This window comes from Muscardinus avellanarius (genome assembly GCF_963383645.1).
Source record: "Muscardinus avellanarius genome assembly, chromosome: 2".
Lineage (NCBI taxonomy): Eukaryota > Metazoa > Chordata > Mammalia > Rodentia > Gliridae > Muscardinus > Muscardinus avellanarius.
In genome coordinates, this window is record NC_137787.1 from 105,924,088 (window position 1) to 105,950,469 (window position 26,382).

Sequence of the window (26,382 nt, forward strand, 5' to 3'; positions counted from 1 at the left end):
TTAAAAGTAAGCATAGTTAAAGTAAATAAAGTGCATTCAAGACCTAATTCTCTGCAATTACTGGTTTACCATATGTCTCATCATTCAGGAACATCTGACTTGACAGTGCGGTGGGATGCCCTAATTAAAAAATACTAAATGAATTCTCTATGAAATTTGGGATTTATTACCTCTCACATTTCTTGGATGAATGGGCCTAGTAAACAAGAACCTTATTAATATTATGCATAGTGACCCAATGGATAAATTATTTATTTTTATCTCTGTGATCTGGGGATAAGTCTATTTGGAGTCCTAATGCTTAAAGGAAGAATTATACTATTAAGTGCCAAAAAAGTGGATCCAATGAATTAAAACTCAACACTATTTTCAGTCTTTTGGGACTCTTCATTCTTCTATAGGAATAATTAGGGGAAAGAAAAACATTGTTCTTGTAATTTATTCAAATTTCCCTGGACAGGGAGATGGCATTGGGCTACTGCTACCCTAAAAGGCTAGCAGAACTATGTGTGGGTCCCTAAGGATTCTCCGGAGCAGCTTTCCTTATTTAAATATAATAGAAAATTTAGTTGATTCAAGACTCAAGGAGAGAGATGCTGTTGGAATGAATGTTTGGTCAGCTAATGTGTTGGCAGAGAGCTAGAAAAAAATTGGTTTTGTTGTAGAAAAAGATTACTATGATTTTTTTAACTTAAATAATTAACTATGGAGAAAAAACTGACAGAAGCTATGTTTCACAGGGATGAATTGTATTTTTTCTACATTCTTTTATTCTATGTTATATAAAGAACATTGGAAGTGACAAATATTTTAGATTTCACCCAAGAGTGTGAATATATTGACAATATCCCATGGTGATAGGACTTTAATGCACTCCTTCTTTTGGGGTCAAAAATTTAATCACACATGCACACAAAATTCACACTAATAAAGAACAAAAGTGAGAGCTGAAATACAAAATATATACACTGGCCTGGAATCTCCCATTTGCTCCTCAAGGCCTGCTCTCCATCCTTCTCTAGTCTCCTTGCTCTGCAAGGCTTTCCTGCATAGACTACATCAATGAACTCCAATGTAGACTGACTTCTGATTGTTCTTGGTCAGTGTGAAGCCCAGGGAGGAGAGCATAAGGTGTAATTTGAGGTCAGGATGCTTTATCTTCCACTATGAAGTTGTCTCAAGATACTTGTGTTACTGACATTGTTGCACTTTCTCCAGGTGGATGTTACATATGTCTTATTATTATTTCTAGCTCAGCCATTTGAGAAAGAGGCAACAGCAGCTCTGCTTCTACTTCTAGACTGTGGTTCCTCTAGCTCACCTGTACTTTCCCTGTCCATCAACATATTTATAATTAATCCCTTTTAAATAAACCTCCCACATATGTTACTTTGATTCTGTACTCTGTTTCCTCTTAAGCCCCTAACACAATTATGTTTTATATTAGACATTTTGAGACTTATACTAATGAAAAGTCTCATGAGCTGGGAGTTCTGTTTTGTTCAGGGTAATGTTTCTGGTTTCCAATACAGTATTGTTGAAGACAAACAGAGTCTTATAAATACTCTCAACTAAATCTTATGACTAAATTATTTGTCTCAAAGGGAAAAGGTTTAGCCCATAAAATTTTAAAAAAGTAGAATAAGAAAGGCAGAGGGTGATAAAGTAGCAGATAATGGCAGAGACGTGGAGGTAGAGTTGTACTCTTGTACTCACAACACATAAACAATGGACAGGTAATAAATAGTAGAATAAAGCATTAGCTCTAAGTGGTGATTATTGAAGCCAAGATATGAAAGCTGAGGATTTATTTCAGGAATCCCTGTTCCTTCTCAAGAAGGACAAGAAGGAATAAAGTGGTAGTCTATGCAATAATCATTGTAAGATTTTTCCTCTATATTGGAGCTTCAGGTTTCTTGTGAGGTCATTAATTTTTTTTAATGTATCTATCAAGTCTTTATTTTATCCAATGGCTCCCAATTATACCTGAAGACACTACTGCTCCATCGGATCATTCCAGCGTGCAACCCCACACTCATCATGGGGAGGTATCATTGACCGTGGAAATCTATAAAACTATGTCTCTATTCTTTTTCTTTGACAACTGCCCTCTTTTTTTTATTAATTTATTTTTTAAATTGGTGCATTGTAGTCATATATCAATCACATTGGAGTACAAGACTTGAGAGGATATACAAGCACACATCATCCAATTAGCCCTCCTCCAGCCCCCATCCCATTCCCTCCCCCTCCCTCCATCCCACACTTCTTTGGTGATTTACTTTGATACATTTGTTTATGTACCTCCTGCGTTTTAAAGAAGCTCCGTCCTCCAGTATTGCATACCCTCTGATTGGTCACATTAGTTGCTTCACTATAGGGCCCTTTCTATAGCTCAACCTCTTCCTGTTGCCCTTTTTCTCCTAGTTATTGCTGATTAAGAGATGCGTTTGATTTATATTTTCTGCGATATTTCTCTGTGCATGCTGCGTTGCAAGTACCGATCCCACTCTTGATGGTCCCAGTAGTGGCCTGGCTACTCAGTGGACTGATCCAGACCTCGCTGGCTCAAGCAGCGGCCTTGCCTCATGGGAGGCCCCAGTTCTGGTCTCGCTGGCACCTGCACCGGTCTAACCACTAAGCTGGCTTTGGTCATGGCCTTGGAGGCCGCAGGAGTGAACTTGCCTCACGCCAGGCTTCAATGATGGCCATTGGCCCCTGCACCAGCCTAACCCCTTGGCAGGATTCCAATCCCGGCCTCGGAGGCCCCAGCACCGGCCTAGCCTCACGGCAGGCTCCAATGCCAGCCTCGTTGGCCCCAGCACCGGCCTAACCCCTCGGCAGGCTCCGATCCCGGCCTTGGAGGCCCCAGCACTGGTCATGCCTCACAACAGGCTCCGATGCCAGCCTTGCTGGCCCCAGCACCGGCCTAACCCCTCGGCAGACTCTTATCCCGGCCTTGGATGCCCCAATACCGACCTTGCCTCAAGGCAGGCTCCGATGCCGGCCTCGGAGGCCCCAAAACCAGCCTTGCCTTATGGCAGGCTCGGATGCCGGTCTCGCTGGTCCCAGCACCGGCCTAACCCCTCGGCAGGCTCTTATCCTGACCTCGGAGGCCCCAGTACTGGCCTTGCATCAAGGCAGGCTCCGATCCCGGCCTTGGAGGCCCCAGCTCTAGCCTTGCCTTACGGCAGGCTCCGATGCCGGCCTTGCTGGCCCCAGCACCGGCCTAACCCCTCAGCAGGCTCTTATCCTTGCCTTGGAGGCCCCAGCACCGGCCATGCCTCATGTCAGGCTGCGATGCCGGCCTCACTGACCCCAGCACCGGCCTAACCCCTCGGCAGGCTCTTATCCTAAACGCGGAGGTCCCAGTATCGGCCCTGCCTCACGGCAGGCTCCGATGCCGGCCTCGCTGGCCCCAACACCGGCCTAACCCCTCGACAGGCTCTTATCCTGGCCTCGGAGGCCCCCGCACTGGCCATGCCTCACGGCCGGCTCCCATGCTGGCCTCGCTGGCCCCAGCACCGGCCTAACCCCTCGGCAGGCTCTTATCCCGGCCTTGGATGCCCCAGTACCGGCCTTGCCTCAAGGCAGGCTCCGATGCCGGCCTCGAAGGCCCCAGCACCGGCCTTGCCTTATGGCAGGCTCGGATGCCGGCCTCACTGGTCCCAGCACTGGCCTAACCCCTCGGCAGGCTCTTATCCTGACATCAGAGGCCCCAGTACTGGCCTTGCCTCAAGGCAGGCTCCGATTCTGGCCTTGGAGGCCCCAGCTCTGGGCTTGCCTTACGGCAGGCTCCGATGCCGGACTCGCTGGCCCCAGCACTGGCCTAACCCCTCGGCAGGCTCTTATCCTTGCTTCGGAGGCCCCAACACCGGCCATGCCTCATGTCAGGCTGCGATGCCGGTCTCACTGGCACCAGCACCGGCCTAACCCCTCGGCAGGCTCTTGTCCTGGCCTCGGAGGCCCCAGTACCGGCCTTGCCTCACGGCAGGCTCCGATGCCGGCCTCGCTGGCCCCAACACCGGCCTAACCCCTCATCAGGCTTCGATCCCAGCCTTGGAGGCCCCAGCACTGGTAATGCCTCATGGCAGGCTCCAATCCCGGCCTCTGAGGCCCCAGCACCGGCCTTGCCTCACGGCAGGCTCCAATGCCGGCGTCGCTGGCCCCAGCACCGCGCTAACCCTTCGGCAGGCTCTTATCCTGGCCTCAGAGGCCCCAGCACCGGCCTTGCCTCACAACAGGCTCCAATCCCGGCCTAGTAGGCCCCAGCACCGGCCTTGCCTCACGGCAGGCTCCAATGCCAGCCTCGCTGGCCCCAGCACCGGCCTAACCCCTCGGCAGGCTCTTATCCCGGCCTCAGAAGTCCCAGTACCGGCCTTGCCTCATGGCAGGCTCCGATGCCGGCCTCACTGGCCCCAGCACCGGCCTAACCCCTTGGCAGGCTCTTATCCTGACCTCGGAGGCCCCAGTACCGGCCTTGCCTCATGGCAGGCTCCAATGCCTTCCTTGCTGGCCCCAGCATTGGTCAAACCCCTCGGCAGGTTCTAATCCCGGCCACAGAGGCCTCAGTAGTGACCTTGCCTCACAGCAGCTCCAATGTCGGCCACTGGCCCTGGTGCCCGCCTAACCCCTCAGCAGGTTCCGATCACTGTCTCTGTGGTTATTATTTCAAAGGTTCCAGGTGTAATGTATCAGATCTCTGCCTCCCCTGAGTATTGGCCACTGGCATTGCCACTGCCTCCACCATTTCAAATCCTTCCCAGGCTCTTTTTCCACTCTGAATGTTGTCTAGTTTTCCTAAGCATGCGTGATGGTAGCATTCGACATTTGGTGTAATTTCTCCAAAAAAATAAAGTTGGTAGGATCCGGTTTCTGCTTCTCCTGAATACAAGTCTCCACCACCATCGCGGAGAACTCTTTCAACACCTCATTTCTCCTTGGTCTCCGCTAAACTCTCTCCTTACAGGTGATGTCTGAGATTCTTAACAATATAGAGAAATAGCAGTCCTCTTTCACGGCGAATTTTTCCATAAGTTCCAGTGCATTTGGATAAGTTTTGTCTGCATCTCCAGTGTCCTGGCATCCATAACGGCTTTCTTACCTCCTCTCTGATATTTTTCTTTATCTTTTTCTGTTCTGGGCCCAGTTTCTCCAGGGGTCTGGCGTGCTACTCGCAGTTCGGCCCGGGGCCCAGATTCCCGCGACCCGGGCCCCATCTGGCGTGCCCCGCGTGCGACCCCTGCCCAGAACCCAGCGTCTTACTGGGCCCGGTTTCTCCAGGAGTCTGGCGTGCTACGCGCAGTTCGGCCCGGGGCCCAGAGTCCCGCGACCCGGGCCCCATCTGGCGTGCCCCGCGCGCGACCCCTGCCCAGAACCCAGTGTCTTACTGGGCCCAGTTTCTCTAGGGGTCTGGTGTGCTACGTGCAGTTCGGCCCGGGGCCCAGGGTCCCGCGACCCGGGTCCCGGCTGGTGTGCGCCACGCGCGACCCCCGCCCAGCGAAGTTATTAATTTAAATAAAACCATTCTTCACCATAATTATTGAAAGATATAGAGGCATAAATTCTTCCTATAATCAGAATCAGAAATTGTATAAAATTAATAATTCAAAACACAATAAGTGTTCTTTAGATATTAGCAATGTTTAGCCTGTCGTAAAATAAACCTAGTCACATAAAAAATAAAAATCTACTTGGAATTACTGGAGACTTTCTAAGGCAGTAAGAACTTTTTATTCTGACACATAAAACTCCTGAGAAAGAAGCTCAGTATTTCTGGCCACTCATCTCTGAAGACATTTTGCCATTAGAAAGGGGTGGCTGAAAGACTGGGTGCTATGCAGAACTCTCAGCTGAAATGTAGGGCTGAGAGAAAATGACCCTAAGAAAAGGACAAGGATTGGAGAGAAAGATCCCCAAATATTGATTTCTAAGAGTGGACTGAGTGGAAATTATGTGGCTCTCAAAGGAACTTAAGGTCCCGCTTTCAAACACTTCATCCTGACTGGATCAATATAATCATAGAAAAGAACACAGAATATAGGTATATGTGTTTGAAATCCCAGTACTTGGGAGGTTTGATCACTGGTTTGAGGCCAGCCTCAGCAACTTAGGATGGCAACTTAGGCCATCCTCAGCAACATAGCAAAACCCTTTTTTTCAAATAAAAAATGAAATAGAGCTAGGGTGAAGCCCAGAGATAGAATGTTCCTGGGTTCAATTCCCAGTGCCACAATAAATAAATATTATAAAATATATCACTAATAGCAGTGGGCAAAGTATGAAGTTTTTAATCAGTAATGATATATTCATTCAATATTCATATGAGAAAAAAATGACTCAGTCATACCATACACAAAAATGAATTTCATAGTGTTGATCTAGATATGAAAAATGAAACAAAATGTCTTAAAGAAAGTTGGGTAATATACCTTTATAACTTTCAGTTAGGAAATTTATTAAACAAGACAAGAAAATTGCACTAATTATAAATGAAAAGATTGATAAATTGAAGTACATTGAAATAAAGAAGTCCTAGTAATTCATAATCACCATTAAGAGGGTGAAAAAGTAAGGTATAAGATGGAAGGTCTTTGTAATATGTAAGACAATAAATTACTTGTATCATCTATAAAGGATTCCTAAAAATCAGTAAGAAAATTGAATCAAACAGCTCAATAAAAAATAGGCTAGAAGCATGATCATGCATAGCTAGGCATCCAACAAACTTGAGATAGAATTAAGCCATATCCATAATCAAAATAAGTAAAGATTAATATTTAATAAAAAATTACCATTAGTTACCCACCCCATGACTAAAATAACATAAAATAAGGAAGCCAGACATTGTAATACATGGGAGGCTGAGACAAGAGGGGCTTGAGTTCAAGGCCAGCGCATGGTAACTTAGTGAGACTCTGTTTCAAAATTTAGAAAAAAATTTAAAGGGCTTGGGGAGTGCCTCGGTAGTGGAATGCCCCTGGGTTCAATTCCTAGTACCACTCTAAAAAATAAATAAATAAATAAATAAATAAATAAATAAATAACATGGGAATTTCAAATCATGTAAATTATAAGTAACTTAGAGCTCTCATTTGCTGTTAACAGGAACGTAAACTGGTACAACAGAAAATAACTACTAAAGTTAAAGCTAGTTGTATGGACATCCTTTAATTCTGCTCTTAGGTTTATGGCTAAAAGAAATTCACTGATGTGTACATCAAGTGACATGCAAATGAATGTTTACAGAGGTTTACTTATAACATCCCTCTTATGGGTAGATCTTTGCTCCTCCAAAAGATAAACTGAAGTCCTAACCCACAGACTATGACCTCATTTGGGAATAGAAATGTTGAATATTTAATTAGTTAAGATGAGAATTTTGTGGGGTAAGGCAGGTTCTTAATTCAATATGGCTGGTGTTCTTGTAGAAAAAAGAGAAACGAGGGGAGGATGGCCATGTGACTATGCAGACAATGATTGAAATGATGTGAGTACAAGCCAAGGACTGTCAAGAATTGGCAGCAATATCAGAAGCTGGTGAGAGGAGGCAAAGAAAGCATGCCCTCTGCATGAACCTACCATTATCTTCATTTGAGTTTTTATTTTCTAGAACTGTGGGCAATATATTTCTTTTTCTATAAACTACCCACTTTGCGGTTCTTTGTTACAGAAGCCCTAGGAGTCACTCTAAACCTTAAAGTGGAAACAACCCAAATATTCATCAAGAATAAAACAGGTAAATGTAGCATGGCATATTCAAATATGAAATATTACATAAGAATGAAAGTAAATTAACTATTATTATATGTAAAAAATGTTAATGAAAGAAGACAAATTAAAGAGAATCTATGCTTTATCATTCCATTATTAAAAGCTTAAAAGTAGTTAAAATAATTCTACATTATGAGTTGACCAATTAGTGATTATATCAGGAGATGAAGAGAATACAATGCTTAACAAAGGACATAAGAGTGAGTAGATTCTGATGCTCTATTTCCTAACCTGGCTAAAGAAAACATAGATGTCGGGTCCGGGATGTAGCTCAGTGGCAAAGCGCCTGCTTTGCAGGTATGGTGCTTTGGGCTAGATCCCTGGTTCCAAAAAGACACAAAAAAGAACCCCTTTAAAGAATACATAGATGCCTTTGCTTTTTGATAATTTTTTGTTGTTTTTTGTACTTTTGCATATTTATAATTCAACAATGAATAAACTCAATAGTATACTTAATTTAATTCACTGAAGAAAACCAAATTTGACAAGATAAATGTATCTCATTACATCATTACCAATAGATTTTCTTTTATGCTATTAAACTGATTATGAAAAAGTCATAGCATGGAAGGATAATATTAATATTAATATTAATAGTAATAGTAATAGTAATAGTAATAGTAATATTAGTATTAGTAATATTAGTAATAGTAATATTAGTAATAGTAATATTAGTAATAGTAATATTAATAGTAATAGTAATAGTAATAGAGGATAATAGTAATATTGTGGTTAGAAATGAGGCCATACTTTATTGGCTAGTGTATGCCCAGGATATACTATCCTAATCCCATTTCTTCAGCATGAATGATGGTCTTCAGTTTTCCAGTAGGAGGTTATGAGTGTGTGTGTGTGTGTGTGTGTGTGTGTGTGTGTGTGTGTGTGTGAGTGTATGACTGGGATCAAAACCCAGTGGGGTTCTATCCTATCACAGGGCTATCTCCCCAGGGTTTTGCAGAGTTTCTATATGCTGACCTTAAACCCGTTATTTTCCATCTTCCTGTCTTTCTCTCATGTTCTTGGATTACAAGTGTGTGCCACTGGTCCTGGACCCTGCTGTTTATGGTCCTTTTGAAGTGTAGTTCATCTACCTGACCCTATATTATGGCCCATCAACATCCAAAGAAAAGCACAGGTTATTGTAGTCAGAACTAATAAAATCACAAGTTTAGCCAAAAAAAATTTCTGTAAATAAAATAATGAATAGATACAACTTAAATATTTCCTGGAAAATTTAGAAACCCTCTCAAAGATCATGAATAGGACAGCTGTAAGCATGTTGATAGGCTCAGTAATTGGGTCATGGCTGAGATCAGAGTCTAGAGTCCCTTCCATAGGTTCATAGTCCTTCTTCAGACCAGGCGTGGTGGCACAGGCTTGTAATTCCAGCACTCGGAAGGCTGAGACTAGAGGATCCCAGTTCACGAACAGCCTCAGCTACTTAGCAAGATTCTTCGTAACTCGGTGAGACCCTGTTTCAAAAAAATAAGAAAAGACTGAAAAATAGAACTGAAGTTGTAGCTTGGAGGTAGAATGCCCCTGAGTTCCATAGTTCCATCTCCAGTAACACACACACACACACACACACACACACACACACACACTAACAACAAAAGCAAAAATAAAAGAAAAACAACACACTCCTTCTTCACCCCTCAATTGCTGTGAATTTAGAGAAACTACTCAGTAGTTGACTACTTCTTAATACAAAACAAGTTTAACAAATCCATAAAAATACACTATTCAGTCTGGAGGAAGATGAACATGTAGGTTAAGACAAAGGCAAAAATCTAAGGTAAGATGGAAGGAGGCAACAGGTGGAGGCAGATTAAGTAAGGCTAATTAGGTGACATTGTAAATCGTGTTGACACAGTTGAGACTTTTGAGATTTAACTTGAGAGCAATTTGAATCTGAAATGTGACCTTTCCATATTGTCATGCTGGGTACAGCTTCACTATTAACTTCTATGGTATGCTTTCCTTTGAATACCCGAATTTAAACTCTCTATATTTTGATCTAACTTCTGTCAGTGCCCCTCAACACTTTAGTTATTTACCTGTGACCATCTGTTGCGGTTACCTCAGACAGACATTAGCATTCCTCTGTGAACCCCAACAACCAGGAAGACCTTCAGGCTAGAGCATTTTCCCATCGATATCCCTAGACTCCAACACTGGGTTTGCATAAAAGTGAACAATCAAAAGAGATGGAAAAATTGACTATTTTATTTGAGAAATAAAAACATACATTTTATGAATCTGAATCATTTAACTCTTCTCATTACCCATACTTTAAGGAGGCCTCATATGTGAAAATACATATATGGAAAGAATTTGATTACATAGTGCCTTTTGTTGCAGACCACGGACTTACTGGAAGAAATGATAGGCTAGAATTTTTACAAATTTGAACAAGTCTCAAGAAGAAAATAGTTGTGGAGAACCCTGTAATATACTTAGGTATTTTTAAAAAATAATATCTTTAAAACATAGGAAACAATAGAATATATAATTTTTAGTGGGTTATTGAAAGGGGTATGGTTTCTAAACAATTCTGTGTTTGAAGAAACCAAAATTACTTTTTGTTTGTGTATGGTACTGGGGATTGAACCCAGAGACATTCTAACTTGGAGCTAGACTTTCAGTTTTTTTAATTTATTTTATTTTATTTTAATCAGAGTCTTGCTAAGTTACAGTGCACAAGGCTCAAACTTGTAATCCTTCTGCCTTAGCTGCCAAAGTACCGGGGTTTTAGGTCTGCATACAGTGCCCAGCTCAAAGTTGCATTTTTGATGTTATAAATGTTAACAGTTAAACATTTTCTTTAAATGTGAAATAAAACAGTTTGTATAATCAAAAGAAACAAAGGAGTGATACTGGAATGCCATATAGGTTAGCATGTTTACTGGTTACTAGTTAATGCTTTTAAATTTAGCTTTTAAATTTATAATTTGATGTCTTACAACTAAAGTCTATCATTTTTAGAAGTTTGAAAACGACTTTGACAATGCCTGCCACCTTTTAGCTCACATCTTTACAATAAAGAATATTCGTCTCATTATTTTATAACTGAACATGTTGAGTTGTTAATCCAATAATCATCAAAACTAACCTAAGAGTTGAAAGAGTTCATTAATTCTAGTGAAATATGAAATTATCCCCTTAGTGTCATATTTGATAAATAATAGTTTAACTTTTAAGTACTACAATATAATTTTAAATTTTGCAAGGGCAAAATAATAGGATTACTGATCTAGACAACTCTAAACACATCCTTTCTTTAAACTTAATTTAATACCACTTTTTATTAATCAGCTAATAGCTAAAATATTATTATATGTGCTGTAAGCATGAATAAATCAACAAATTTTTGAGAAAAGTTAAGGACCATGCATCAAGTTTGTACTATAGACTACTTCATACAAATTTATAAAAAGAAAAGTACTCCAAATATATCACTTTTAGTTTCCTTTCTTGGAATTGATTGGTAGTTACCAACTATGAAAATGAAACTATACAATCAAAGATATTTACTTAGCCGGGCGTGGTGGCAAATGCTTGTAATACCCGCGCTTGGGAGGTGGAGACAGGAGAATCGCGCAGGTTCGAAGCCAGCCATGCTGGCTTAAGAGACCCTGTTTCCAAATAAAAAAATATATAAAATAGGTCTGGGAGTGTAGCCCGGAGGTAGAAGGGCTTCCAGAAACCCCAGTACCACCAAAAAAAAAAAAAAAAAAAAGATATTTACTTAACTGGATGATTTGTCCTAATTTTTTTTTCTATTTATCTTTTGCTTAGAAATTTGATTCTAAAAAAAAATACATCAAGTCAAGTGAAATAATTTATGTAAGGTCTGAAAAATACCTTAATATTTTAGCCATTTGCTTGATTATGTGTGTATATATTTGGAATCAGTCTAATGCCGATCATTGAGATATAATAATTTTGAGGAATAAAATAAAGCAGAATTCCTCAGTTGCTCAGTGTTGACTTGAGAAAGCTGCCAAGAATGCATTAATTTATCAAACAAAATTGATTTAGAGAAAAATATGAAGTATGAATATTTTAAGATCAAATTAGTTATTTCCATTAAACTCAGTAAAACCCTCTTTTTTAGCATATAAGTATTGATCTTATTTTATTCTGAATATGCTGTTAATATTTAATATTTAGTAACAATAAAATACAAAGCAAGCAGGAGATTCATTACTTAGAGTTTAATTAAGAAAAAGTTACTAGAATCACTACTTTAATTAAGAAATCCAGATGGCTCCAGATTTCAGACATGAAATGTGCTGCCACCTCGAGAGGTGTTGTATTGGTAAGTTTCCACTTTTAGAATCATCACAGATGTTCTCCACCCGAGAAAAACAGAAAAACAACCATGGAACACAAGCAATGACTTATGAAAAATTCAGTATATGAAGAAACATTCTATTAAGTGTCAGGGACAGCCTTATGAAGCTCAGGGCATAGTCTCAGTATTAGTTGGAATGTGCTTTAATTGTTCAGAAATCATTATTTCTGATCACTCAAACATTTCAGCTTATTGACCTATTTTTTCTACTGTATTTAAATGCTGCAGAGTCTTTTTTCTTTTAAAATAATAATAATACTCTAAATGGACAATGATCCATCTCTTCCTTCCAGTGTTGTCACATATATCATTTGTTGATCACATTCTCTGAAATGTATGTTATATATTGCAAAAATACTTCAATTGTTCATTTTTTAGAGGGAAGCCCGCAGAGCCTACCCGTGCACTAATGCATACAACAGCCTCCACACTAAGTGAGAAAACATGAGAGGAGACCAAAGTGATCTGCTTTCTAGTTGCTGTTCATTGCTGCTGTTCTTGTTACTGTGGTTTTATTTTTATTTTGCCTTTGTAAACCATCAGTGATAATTCTCAAAGCCTCAAGAGTATCTCCAAATTATCATCAATACTTCAAACACAAAACCCATGCATTTGGTTTTTACTCCATCTACTTTTTAAATTGGTTCACTATAATTATACATTGTACTGAGATATGAAATGATAGAAATATATATATGCACACAGCTCATGGAACACTTCCCTCGGAGCCCCACCTTTTTCTTTTACATGTCTTTGAGATTGGCATTAGTAGTTTAACATATGCACACAGCATTATTTCCATTGTTATCTTATTTACATCTCTAACCCTCCTCCTCTCTCCCTCAAGCCCCGCCATCAATTTGTTGTAGTCTTTGAATTTCTAACTGTGATTAATCTGTTCCCGAATTTGTACTTAGCTTCCACATATCAAAGTGAATATAATTATTTACCTTTTGAGATTAACTAATCTTCCTTAGCATAATATTCTCAAATTCCAACCATTTTCCTGAAAATGACATAATTTTATTCTTCTCTAGTGCTAAGTAAAATTTCATCATGTGACTATACCACAGTGTTGTAATCCATTCATTTGTTACAGGACACCCAGGCTAATTCAATAATTTGGCTATTGTGGGTTGTACTGTTATAAACATGGTATGCTTTTATCTCTATAATATTCTAACTTCAATTTTGGAAAAATGCCTAGGAGAGGTATGACTGGGTTATATGGTGTTTCCATTCTCAATTTCAAGTTGCCACATTTCTTGGATTTGTCATTTTCTTGCCCCCCACCCCACTTGTTTCTTAGACAGGATGGCAGAACTCGGTTACCCTTGCTTTCTCTCCAGTGCCCTCAACAACAGTGTTACCTTCCCTAGTTTTTCTGTCTTCAGGCTGAGTCAGCTGCAGCTGCAGAGATTGCACTCCAGGACTTACCAGTGTGACCTGCATTATATCCTTTAAGTGTAAAAAAAGGTGAGGATGGACCTTAGAAGGTATTCTGATAAACTTTTCCTTTCCCTTTTTTTTTTTTTTTTTTTTTTTTGTGGTACTGGGGTTCCTGGAAGCCCTTCTACCTCCGGGCTACACTCCCAGACCTATTTTTACATTTTTTCATTTTGGAAACAGGGTCTCCTAAGCCAGCGCACGCGGCTGGCTTCGACCTGCGCGATCCTCCTGTCTCTGCCTCCCAAGCGCGGGGATTACAAGCGTGCGCCACCACACCCGGCATCCTTTCCTTTTTTTACTTAAATATTCTTCATTATTTTTATATCACAAAATAAGTTTTTTTTTCTGAAATATCTAATTGTTATACAATCTAGTTATGATTGTTTGTAAAATGTCTTCCAAATAGTATCTTCTGTAAAATCAAGAGAATTTAATTTTCAAGATCAAAACCTACATAAAACAAGATCTAAACTCCTACTTATTCTCAGTGAGTTGAAATATGAACAGACGTATGAACAGGACAAGTGGCGTGCAGAGGAATGGACACTGCACTGTAGGGGAAGGAAGGCTTGCAGCAAAGGACTCAGATGGAGATGGCACTTTACATCATCCTTGGTTTTCTAGTCCTGCTCTTTCTTTTGTTAGAGAGCTGCAGAATATAAAGCTGATTATTTTGTCCTTTCTGAACATTATTTTCTCTCATTTGTAACATGAGAAATGAAAGTAAATTATTTTCAATGTTTCTTTTGGTTTTAATATTCTGTAATTCTAAGAAACATTTCCTCACAGTCACAAGTATATATTAAGTAGCCCTAGTGATAATGGTGGGATGATTGCACTAATTTCTAATGAAGTAAGGAATAACCGTTGATATTTATATTTGTATAAATGAGATTGTCTTTTAGGACTATAGAAGAACAATTGTGGAAAGGGAGTACTAAACATTAATTGGTAAATTTTTGATTTCTTGATAATACTTAATTACAAAATATAAGAAAATAACTAAAATCTCAAGTAAAACTAAAATTGTAACATGAATCAAAATTTATAATCTCAGCTTGGGGATCCTATACCATTTTGTGTCTTTTGCTTCATTCTGTAGTTTTTCCCACCAGATCTCTCATACACATAGGAAATTTTGCTCACTTAAAAAAAGACATGATAAAATCAGTCACATTATTATTCAATGTTAGATTCTGTCTAAATGTACTACAGTTTTAAAAGTTTTTTCAACATGAATGTTGTCAAATATATCTTATGCATTATCCAGCAATGAAACTTCTAGTTATACACCCTGAAGAAATTCTCAAATACACACAAAAGAAGGCATATAGTAAGATCTTCAAAGAACCATTGTAAGCACACAAAATTAAAAGCAATCTGCTTTTCAAGGAATAGGAAAAAGACTAATTTGCAATATAGTCATTCAGTAGAACACCAGGGGTGAAATAAGTTAAATAATGCACATATATCAACATTAATGTCGCACAAATACAATACTGAGTAAAATAAAAGCTTTTGTGAAAAGTTTTATAAGTCATGACACCATTCAGATAAATTTTAAATATATGTAAAATGATGTAATATGACAAAAAGACATATTTAACACATAAATTCATACACATATCAGTAAAATGCATTTTGTCATATGTATTTAAAAAGTGCAAACACAATATCACACTATTTGTATATTTTTTAGAAAGAGACAGAAAAACAATTTTAGTATGCTAAAATTTCTCAATATTCATGTTATTAAGATCATACATAATTGTTAAGTATTTCCCAGAGGTCCCCAAAATATGAGAGATACTTCTGAATGCATATGTAACTTGATATAAAGATTGTCACCCTTAAATGCATATCCAGCTCTTTTACTATGTTTTGCATAGTACTGAGCATATTATGGTGGTTCAAAAAAATGTTTACAAATTTATAAGGAATATCAGACATAATGTTAAAAATTTGTGTTATGGCTAATAGGAAGATATAACAGTAATCTTCAAAATGTATTAACTGATTTTGTACAATAAAACATATATAATTTCAATTAAAAAATAAAAGGTGCCAATAAAAACATCACTAAATGAGTTTGTTATGTAAATAATTTATCAATATTCAACATCACTAAATATTAATGTGTTACCAGTCTTTACTTTTTAATTTTTTTTCATATTATTAAAATATAGATTATATTTTTTTCTTGACATTCAGATTTTTTTTAATTTTTTTAAATATTTTTTTTGGTGGTACTGGGGTTCTTGGAAGCCCTTCTATCTCAGGGCTACACTCCCAGACCTATTTTTTAATATATATTTTTATTTGGAAATAGGGTCTCTTAAGCCAGCATGGCTGGCTTTGAACCTGCGCGATCCTCCTGTCTCCGCCTCCCAAGCACGGGAATTACAAGTGTGTACCACCACGCTCGGCTTGACATTCAGGTATTTTAATCTCTACAAAATAATAGAAATTATCACACTGTATTCTGAGTTGTTACTTTTTTTGTACTGGGGGTGGAACCCAGGGGTTTTCTACCTCCAGGCTTATTTTATATTTTATTTAGAAACAGGGTCTCACTAAGTCGCTGAGAGCTTCATTAGGTAGCTGAGGCTGGCTTCGAACCTGTGCAATTCTCCTGTCTCAGCCTCCCAAGTACAGGGATTACAAGTGTGCGCCACCATTCCCGGTGAGTTATTACTTTTTAATTAAGGTTTATAATTTACTTACCCCTGAACAACACATCAATATTATAATTAATCAGGATTTTTATGTCCTTATCAATCTTTTTACATACAATATTCTCCAAGCATGGTATGAATAGAACATATGACAAAATTCTGTACAAATAATTATTTTTAATAAAAAATCATGGATTGATTATAAATTTGTGCTCTATGCTCTAATCAAATAAAATCTAATGCAATATAAACTATACAATATCTTTTAAAATGTAATTCATGTCAGGATGAAAGAGAACGAGTTTAAATAATAAATGCAACTTTCATGCCACATCCAAAGAAAAAGTTCAGTAGATTTTATTACAGTGAAATTATTTAAACTAAATCATACACAGCAGGAATTAGCATGCATAGGTTAAGATGGTTCATCATTTTACAAATATGAAAAGCTAATACATTAGAATTTAATATAAAAGAATGCTTTCCTTGTTATTCAAACCATTTTATTTTCCTTTCCCTTCTTTTTTCAGGTATGATTACAAGAATCACAAGTGAAAATCACCAGATTTATATTGGCCAAATAATGCTAGAAATAAATTTACCTTGACAACAGAACTTTTAACAAACTCGTGAGGTGTTTGATTATATGAGTCTGAAAATTAAAAGTATTGCATGGTGGCAGGCATATATATGCACATACATATATAAACACACACACACTTTTATTGATTCATTGTAATCTCACATCATAATGTAGTTCAGAATAACAGAGAGACATGTACACAGCACTAAGTGACCCCCTCCAGCCCCCTCCTCACTGCATTCCCTTCTCCATACATAATATTGACATTGGCATTAGTAATTTCACGTCTGTACATAACATCAGTGGAAGTATTTCCTTCATTAATCTCCCACCACTCCTTCCCTAGACCCCCTCCATCACTTTACTGGGGTTTCTCCTCCATTATCCAATGTCTTTCTTGTTCCCAATTACTCCCTAGCATCCACACAGGAGAGAAAAGATAAGACCCTTCACTTTCTATGACTGGCTAATCCCAACATAACATTCTCCAGATCCACCCATTTTTCCTGCAAATGACAAAATTTTGTTCTTCCTTTACAGCTTAGTAGAATTATACTGTGTTTATATTCCATAATTTTGTGATCCATTCATATGTTGATAGATATGTAGGCTGGTTCCATAATTTGGATATTGTGAATTGTGCTGCTATAAACATGGCCATACAAGTATTACTATGATATTTTGATTTAATTCCCCTTGGAAAGATACCTAGGATTGTTATTGCTAGATCATATAGTGGATCCATTCCCAGTTTCAGGGGGAATCTCCATTCTGATCTCCATACCAGCTATACCAATTTACAATCCTATCAATACTGTAGGAGAGTTTCTATTTTCCCCCATCTTGGCCAGCATTTATTGTTGTTTTATTCTATTTGGGCTAAGAAAGAATCTGAGTGTAGTTTGGTATTTCAATGAATGCTAATGATGTTGAAAATTTTTTCATATATTTATTAGTAATTTGTATTTCTTCTTTTGTGAAGTTTTATTTAGTCCAATTTTCCATTTTTTATTGGGTTTTTGTGTTGTTTTTTAAGTTCTATATACATTCTAGGTATCAGTCCTCTATCATAATATTATCTGGCAAAGATTTTCCATCCTATATACTATCTCTTTAGACTTATTTTTTACCTCACAGAACAGGATTTTTTAAATTTAATGTAATCCAATTTACAAATTCTTTTAATTTTTTGAGCTTTGGAGGCCTTACTTAGGAAGTTTCTATCAGTGCCTGTATGTTGGAGTGTTATTCCTATGCCCTCCTCTAGTAATTTAAAAATCTCTGGTCTAATTTCAAGGTCTTTGAGACATAATGAGTTGGCTTTTGTGCAGGGTGAGGGGTTGGGATTTAATTCCATTTTCTACAAGTGGATAACCAGTTTTCAGACATTTTTTAGAGGGATATGTTTTTTTCACCTTTGTCAATAATCAATTGGCTATTCATGGTTGGATTTATTTCTGTATCTTCTATTCTGTTCTATTGTTCTATGTGTCTGTTTTTGTGCCAATATCATGCTGTTGTGTTATTATAGTTCTGTAGAATAATTTTGTATATGATTTTAATAATATTGTGATGCCTCCTGCTAGGTTCTTATTAGTGAGAATTGCTTTGGCTGTTCTGGATTTTTTTCCATATGTAATTTAAAAGTAATTTTTTATCTTTGTAAAGAACAATATTGGTCTTTTGGTAGGTATTGTATAGAATCTGTAGATTAATTTAGGTAGAATGATCATTTTCATAATATTTATTGTTCCTATTCAAGAGCATAGGAGTTTTTTTTCCCTCTTCTCAGATCTTTAATTTCTTTTTTTAGTGTTTTATAATTTTTATTATAAAAATATTTTACCTCCTTTGTTAGATTTATTCCTATAGATTTTGTTTTTCTTGAGGTTATTATGAATAAAATTATTTTTCAGATTATTTTTTTCAGTGGATTCATGGTTGGAATAGAAAAAAGCTAATGATTTTTATAGATTAATTTTAATTTTCTGAATATGTTAATTAGTTCCTCATACTTCAGACTAAAGAATGCTATAAACCAAATGGACTTAATAAAGGTGTGTGTGTGTGTGTGTGTGTGTGTGTGTGTGTGGTTTTTATATGGCTAGTGATATGTCCAGCTGCAACATGAGAACTAGCAAATCTAGAGAATCCATGTTAATTAAACTTTTTATTTATTTTTTGTGGGTCTTGGGATGGAACCCAGGGGCATTTGACCTCTGAGCTACACCCCCTGACGTTTGTTTTTTTCTTTATTTTGAAACAGGGTCTCACTGACTTGCGAAGGGCCTCACTAAGTAGCTGAGGCTGTCCACAAACCATGATTCTCCAGTTTTAGCCTCCCGAATGCTGGGATTACAAGTGTGCACCACCACACCCGGTTTAAACTTTTCTGTTCAGTGGCTGGTTCAGTGTGTCAAGAACTAACCTGGCAAGTGTGACTCTTCTCCCAAATCCATAGGAGGACACATGATTACAAGGGAATCTGGTTATCAAAGCAGGAAATATAAACAGAAATAAAGAAAATTTGTGAAAAAATTAGAGCAGATTATAAAAGACCTGTAGCAATCATAACAACTGTCTTATAATTTTGTATGCTTCTGTTTGTGTTTATTCAGTTTTTCTTCATGAATAAACAACATCAGATGTTAGGTAAAAGCACAGATATCTCATCCTGTACAAGATTCAACTTAAAGTGGATCAAATACCTAGAAATCAGACAAGAAACTGTGCAATTACTAGAATAAAATATAAAACCAACTCTCTAACATATAGGCACTAGTAGTGAACTCTTCAATAAAACCCCCCAAAATCAGAAAATAAAATTGAGGATAAATAAATAAAACAGCATCAGATTCAAATGTTTTGTGCAGCAAGTAAAATGATCAAGTGTTTGAATAGAGTCTATAGAAGAGAATCTTTGCCAACTACTTCTCTGATAGAAGACTAATATCTAGAATATACAAAGAACTTAAAATCTTAACTACATAATCAAGTAATCCAATCAAGAAAAGGATAACTGAATTAAATTGGCTCTTCTTAGAAGAAGAAATACAAAAGATCAACAAATATATGAAAAAATTGTTCTGCATCACTAGCAATTGGGGAAATGCTAATCAAAACTGCACTGAGATATCATTGAACCCCAGTTAGAATGGCAATCATCAAGAATAAAAATAATGATAAAAGTTGGAGAGGATGGGATAAGATAGGAATTCTTAGCTGTTGGTGGAAGTATAAATTAGTACAGTCAATAAGAAGATCAGTATGCAGTTTTCTCAAAAGACTGAAAATAGGAACACTATATTATGCAGCTCTACCATTCCTTGGTATTTTCCCCAAAGAATTAAAAGCTGAATACTATAGTGATATATGCATACCCATATTTATAGCAGCACAATTCACAATAATCAAATTAAAGATGTCCTTCAATAGATGAATGGATAAAGAATATGTACACATGGAATTCTCCTCAGCCAAAAATAAGAACAAAATTATGTCATTTTTAGGAAAATAGAACCAGAGAATATTATGCTAAATGATATAAGCCAGTCTTATAAAGTAATGGATCATTTATTTTTCATACCTTATGTGGAAGATATAGAGAAAATAGGAAAAAAAAAAGACACATCAGGTAAATGAGAAAGTAGAATAGTGAAAGAGGATTAGGTGAAGGAAATGGAGAGATGAAAAAGAAGCCTTGATGAAAAAGCAGTTCAAATAGTGCTATGTGCATACAGGAAGGTCTCACTACATGTACAGGAGGGAGGTGTTGGGTGGTATCCAGGAGGAATCATACCATGTGCTAAAAGAAGAAACTGAAATAATGTGTCAGGAGAGAATGATAAATGTCTGAGGTGAAGAATATACCAAATATCCTAATTTGATCTTTATATATTCTATTTTTGTACTGAAATATTACACGATGCCTCATAACTATGTGTGTTATATTCATTAAAATAAAAAATTAAATGGATAGATTTAAAGAATTGGTCATAGTATTACGGTAGAATCTATCTTTGCTCTACTTCTTTATTCCTCATGTAGCTTTGTCGTTTTTCATGTGATTTGGCAGTTTCTGTCACTAAGGCCAAAGCACATTTCCATGCTTCACTGATTTTGAGTTTATTTAGATAAGGACATTTAAATGATTATGATAATGAGCCAGTTGAGAGCCTAGAACTTAAATAGCATTTGATGTTTCTGTGAGTCTTCATGTTCTCCTACCATGGCTATAAAAAGCTACTCATTGATCCAAGGAGGATGTGAGGCTGAGGGTAGTCAACCCAACCTAGAATTCAGAACTATTCCCAGTGACTTGGGCTAGTCTTCATGGTAACTGATGCTAAAAATCTGTTATAACAGTTTTGTCTTTGCCAACACTTTTCTCTGTCATTTGCAATTTTCTAACTTTTACTTTTCCCTGAAATAAAGAAAACTGAACTTTAACATCAAATTTAGAAAATTGACTTATGTAAATATCATTGCAAGTAAAATAGAAACTTAACTGTGTAACTGTATGAAACAGATGCATAAGAACATGCAGGTCAAGCTCAATAAAGTAAAAACCCCTTGTGTATCTCCAGTCAGTTCTCAGAACTTAACCTTCATCTTGATTCCTCGTTAAGTGCTGACCTGCACAGACCTGACCAAATCATTGACTAAAAATGAAAGTAGATTAAATGAAGAAAGAAGTGTGTCTCTGCAGTAAGCTAGGGCCTCACAATCTCTCTCTCTCTCTCTCTCTCTCTCTCTCTCTCTCTCTCTCTCTCTCTCTCTCTCACACACACACACACACACACACACACACACACACACCACACTTTTCTGTAAAAGTACGATTTAGTCTCACTTTCTGAAACATTACCCCAAAATTTTCCAGAGAACATTTCAGAACATCTTCCTTAGTCTTACTAATAACCTGTTAATGAGCTGACACAGACTGTACTTATATAAATTATGGAGTTGCTGAACCTAGAGTTAAAGTTTGGTACATTTCAAGGATATGAAATCAATCACACTGATATTAATAACTGTCACCTATATGCCCTTTACATTGTGCTATTTCATAGTCCCTCTACCTTGATGAGTGTCATAGGTGACTTTGAAAGACTGGGAATTTTTAGACTTAACTATTTTTCTCTATGCACTGGTTTCTTAACATTTTCTCTAAGACAGTTTTTCATGACTAAAAATACCCAGGGTCACAGATTATTGCAGTCATGGAAGCCAAGGTAGGAAGTGAGGAGAAAAAGAGGTACTGCTCCCAAACAGGACAGGCTTTAGCTTCTGCAAACAGAGAACACTGCCACAGAACAGCCTCCCAGAGAAAAGTTGTTATGGTTTGATGTTGAATATCCCCCAAAGACTCATGTGGTAAAAGTTTGGTCCACAGGGTGACGCCACTGGAAGTAAGGGAACCTGCAAGAAATGGGACCTAGTAGAAACTGCTTGGATTATCAGAGATGATGATCCTCAAAACAACCCATCCTGCTTTCTTGCTTGAAATGTGAATACTCACTTCAATTTAGACTTTTTTGTGGAGGGATATGTATAGAGTATTTTTATTCACTTTTTTAAATATACTTTTATTGGTGGATTGTAACTATACAGAGTAAAGAGGTTTGATAGAAACATACATGCTATAGCATCTGGAACATTTTCCTCCAAATTTCACCCTACTTTCTTCCTTTCCTAGTTCATAATATTAAAATTTGCATTGATGGCTTCACAGATGTACACAGAATTATTTCAACTGTTTCCTTCACCAGATCTCCCTTTCCCCCTCTCCTTTCCCTTTCCAAATTTCTTTCTACTATTCTACTGGTATATTCTCTCATTTATACAGTTTTCTTTGTTTTGAAATTGCTCTCTAGCTTTCACATATGAGAGAAAACATAAGACTCTTCACTTTCAGAGACTGGTTGATCTCGCCCACACTTCTGCCTTTCCAGAAGTCCAAACCAGGACTTGAGCCTCAAAAAACAGAGGAGTTGACCAGGCTGGTGGTGCATGCTTGTAATCCCCGTGCTTGGGAGGCGGAGACAGGAGGATCGCGCAGGTTTGAAGCCAGCCGCACTGGCTTAAGAAACCCTGTTTCCAAATAAAAATATATATATATAAAAAAGTTCTGGGAGTGTAGCCTAGAGGTGGAAGGGTTTCCAGGAGCCCCAGTACCACAAACACAGAGGAGTTGGAGGTTACTATGGAGAGACAACTAGCATGGTAACTCCAAAAGCCTTTTAGTTTATGAGGCTAATTGCCTTCATGGATGTATTGCTGCAGTTACATAACACTGGCTAATGCAGACGTCAAGGAATATCTACTCAAACTAGTCATACACTCAACCAATGTCCAGGTAGCAGCCACAACTGAGGTGCTCCAGTTTGGGGCAAATAGTGTGATACATATTTAGTTCCTGAACTTGGGAAAGCTTAAAAGGTAAAATTAACATTTCCCAGTGTTTCCCTTTAGAAAATTAAAGCTACTGTGGAAGTAAGTATGACATGCAAAGACAAAAAATAGTTTGATTTTTATTTGTGTGTGCTTCAAGAATCAAGCCATTGGAATTATAATTTAGAAAGGTTATAAATAGTATAAAGAAAAAAATGTCTTCCATAAAAGAATTGGGTTAGTTTTATGTGAAACTTACTAAACGGAGTTTAGTGTATCTGCCTATGAGAGTGAAAACAATACTGGTACATAGAGAAGGCCCAGCATCCATCACAAGACGCTGAGTATGCATACAAACCAATGAAAAGTGATTAGCTATAGGTCTCCCAGCCTTGCCACCCTGGCCCGTGCCTGAACACAAGTGCACATAAAATCAGAAGTGGCTTCTTATGAGGGAAGGTGAAGTGTTTACATGAACGATGGGGATTGCTATAAGAACCAGCTGCTGGTGGTGTATTGAGACAACCACAAAAAGGGAACAGTGCTTAACTAAAGTGTTGAGGCTGGGTATGGTGATGCATACTTGTAATCCCAGCTAGGAGGCTGAGACAGAAAGATCCCAGGTTTGATGACAGCATTAGCAAGTAAGCAGATGCTCATTCATCTAATTAGAAGCTGTTTCAAAGTAAAAATAAAATAGGGATGGAGGTATAGCTCAGAGGTAGAATGCTTCTGAGTTCAATCCCTAGTAACACACACACACACACACACACACACACACACACACACACTGTTGATTCAAGCACTGACTGATGCACTGTTTCAAATCCTTGTCCTAATGTTTACTAGCTGCATGTTCTTGGAAAGATCGATTAATAATTTTAACCTCAGTTCCCTAAATTGTGAAATGAGAATAACAGAGGCAACTTCATCCCTTTGGTTTTAAGACTAAATGATCAAAAAATACTTAGAAACTGGCATAAACTTAGGCCTGTGTCAATGCTATTTATTATTCTTTTACCAGATGAGGGTATAAAACATGAAACAGACCCAGAGTTATTGAATGTATTGCTATTTCTTCTCAGGAAATATCTTGAGTAATAAGAGCATGTTAAATAATCTATATTATCCTTCACTTAATGAAGTAAAACATTTAATTATTTTAGAAAATATTTTTAGAAATATTTTTAAAAGGGAAGCATATATAAGAAACATGCTATTTATTCATGAGGGTAAATAATCCATTCCTTCAGAGAGGTCAAAAACTTATAAAATAGCTTACTTGCTAATTTTGCTATAAAAGCAGTGCTACATATGGAACTATAAATAGGAGGAACTAGAAATATCACTGTCAAAAGTAACATTCACTGAAAGCATATGTGTATATTTGTACAGGATATATTAGAGTTGCTATAAAGAATAATAGTCCTCAGTAGAGGTGAGAGTGTATTGCTGAGTCTCTATTCTTGAAATAGTTGAGAATTTACATCCAATCAAGCAATTATCTTCACACCAACTGTAAACTAGGCTGTGAGGATTGCTAGGGGTGAAGAGTACATACGTTCTGTATTTAAGGAAATTCCAAACTAGTAGGGGGCAATGCCAGTTAAAAAATCTATGATACCAGCCGGGCGTGGTGGCGCACATTTGTAATCCCAGCATTCGGGAGCCTGAGACTGGAGGATTGAGGTTTGTGGACAGCCTCAGCTACTTAGTGAGGCCCTCTGCAACTCAGTGAGACCCAGTTTCAAAATAAAGAATAAAAAATAGGGCAGGGACTGTAGCTTGGAGGTCAAATGCTCCTGGGTTCCATCCCCAGACCCGCAAAAAAAAAAAAAAAAAAAAAAAAAATCTATGATACAGTACAGTAATTACAAAAAGAGATTTAAACTAAACTCCTGTGGCACAAAAAAGAAAGCAATTCTTCCATGGAAACAAGCCAGCTTTGATAGGAAGATGTGCTGGTTTGAATAGTTTTCCTTCAAATTCATGCCCATTAAGAATCTGCTTGTGACCTCATTTGAAAATAGAGTTTTCTGCAAGTGTAGTTATGACCTACTTTATGAAAAGGCCATATTGGAGTACGTTGGACCCAAACGCCAACTACCAATGTCCTTATAGAAAGTAACCAAAAAGCTGGGCACAGTGACTTATATGTATAATACCAGTATTTGGAAGGCAGATATAGGAGGATGGCAAGCTCAAGGGTATCACAATATAATTTAGTGAAACCCTATTTCAAAGTGAAAAATAAAATGCACTAGGGGTTAACGCTCAAAAGTAGAATGCTCCTGGGTTGAATATCATTAGAGAAAAAAAATGCCTGGCACAGTGGTGTACATCTGTAATGCCAGTATTTGGGAAGCTGAGACAAGAGGATTACAGGTTTTAGGTCAACTTGGGCAATTTAGGAATACTTTATTTCAAAATAAAATAAAATAGGTTGGTAGTCTAGCTCAGAGGTAGATTGCTCCAGGTTTCAGTCCACAGTTCCTCCTCACCAAAAAAAAAAAAAAAAAAAAAAAAAAAGGTAACATAGAGACAGAAATCACAGAGTGAGAAAGCCAAGTGCTTCTGTATGTGGAGGAGGTCAGGTGTCTGAGATGGGAGTACTGCTGCCCCAGCCTCAGAACACAAGGGGCTCCCAGGAACTGGAGAACCTGAAAGCTCCTCTAGACCTCCAGAAGGAGTGTGGCCCTGCTGATGCCTTGATTTTGTATTTCTGCTTCAATAAATTTCTGATGTATTAAGTCATCCAGTTTGTGATAATTTGTGACAACATTCATAAGAACCTAGTACAGAATGTCTTGACAGGGCAAAAAAGTCTTAAACTGAGTTTAAGGGGTTTATATAAACCTCTGGTGTGTGGATGAGGGGAAAGGTCCTCACTGGAGAAGGAATAAGATGTGTAAGGCATGGGGGTGAGTGCACCATGACCCGTTTTTGGAGCTACACTGGAAAAGGTCAAAAACAGAGATCTTGAATGTGGCATAGCAGAGATGTCTTCTTCTACATGAGTATTTTATAAAGAGCTACTCTGCATGGAAATTTGCTTCAAACCTCTGATAAAACACAAGCCGAGGGTAAGAGCTATCTACTACATTCTCTATTTTCCCAGATAAGATCCTACTCACCCTTATTACCCATATTTA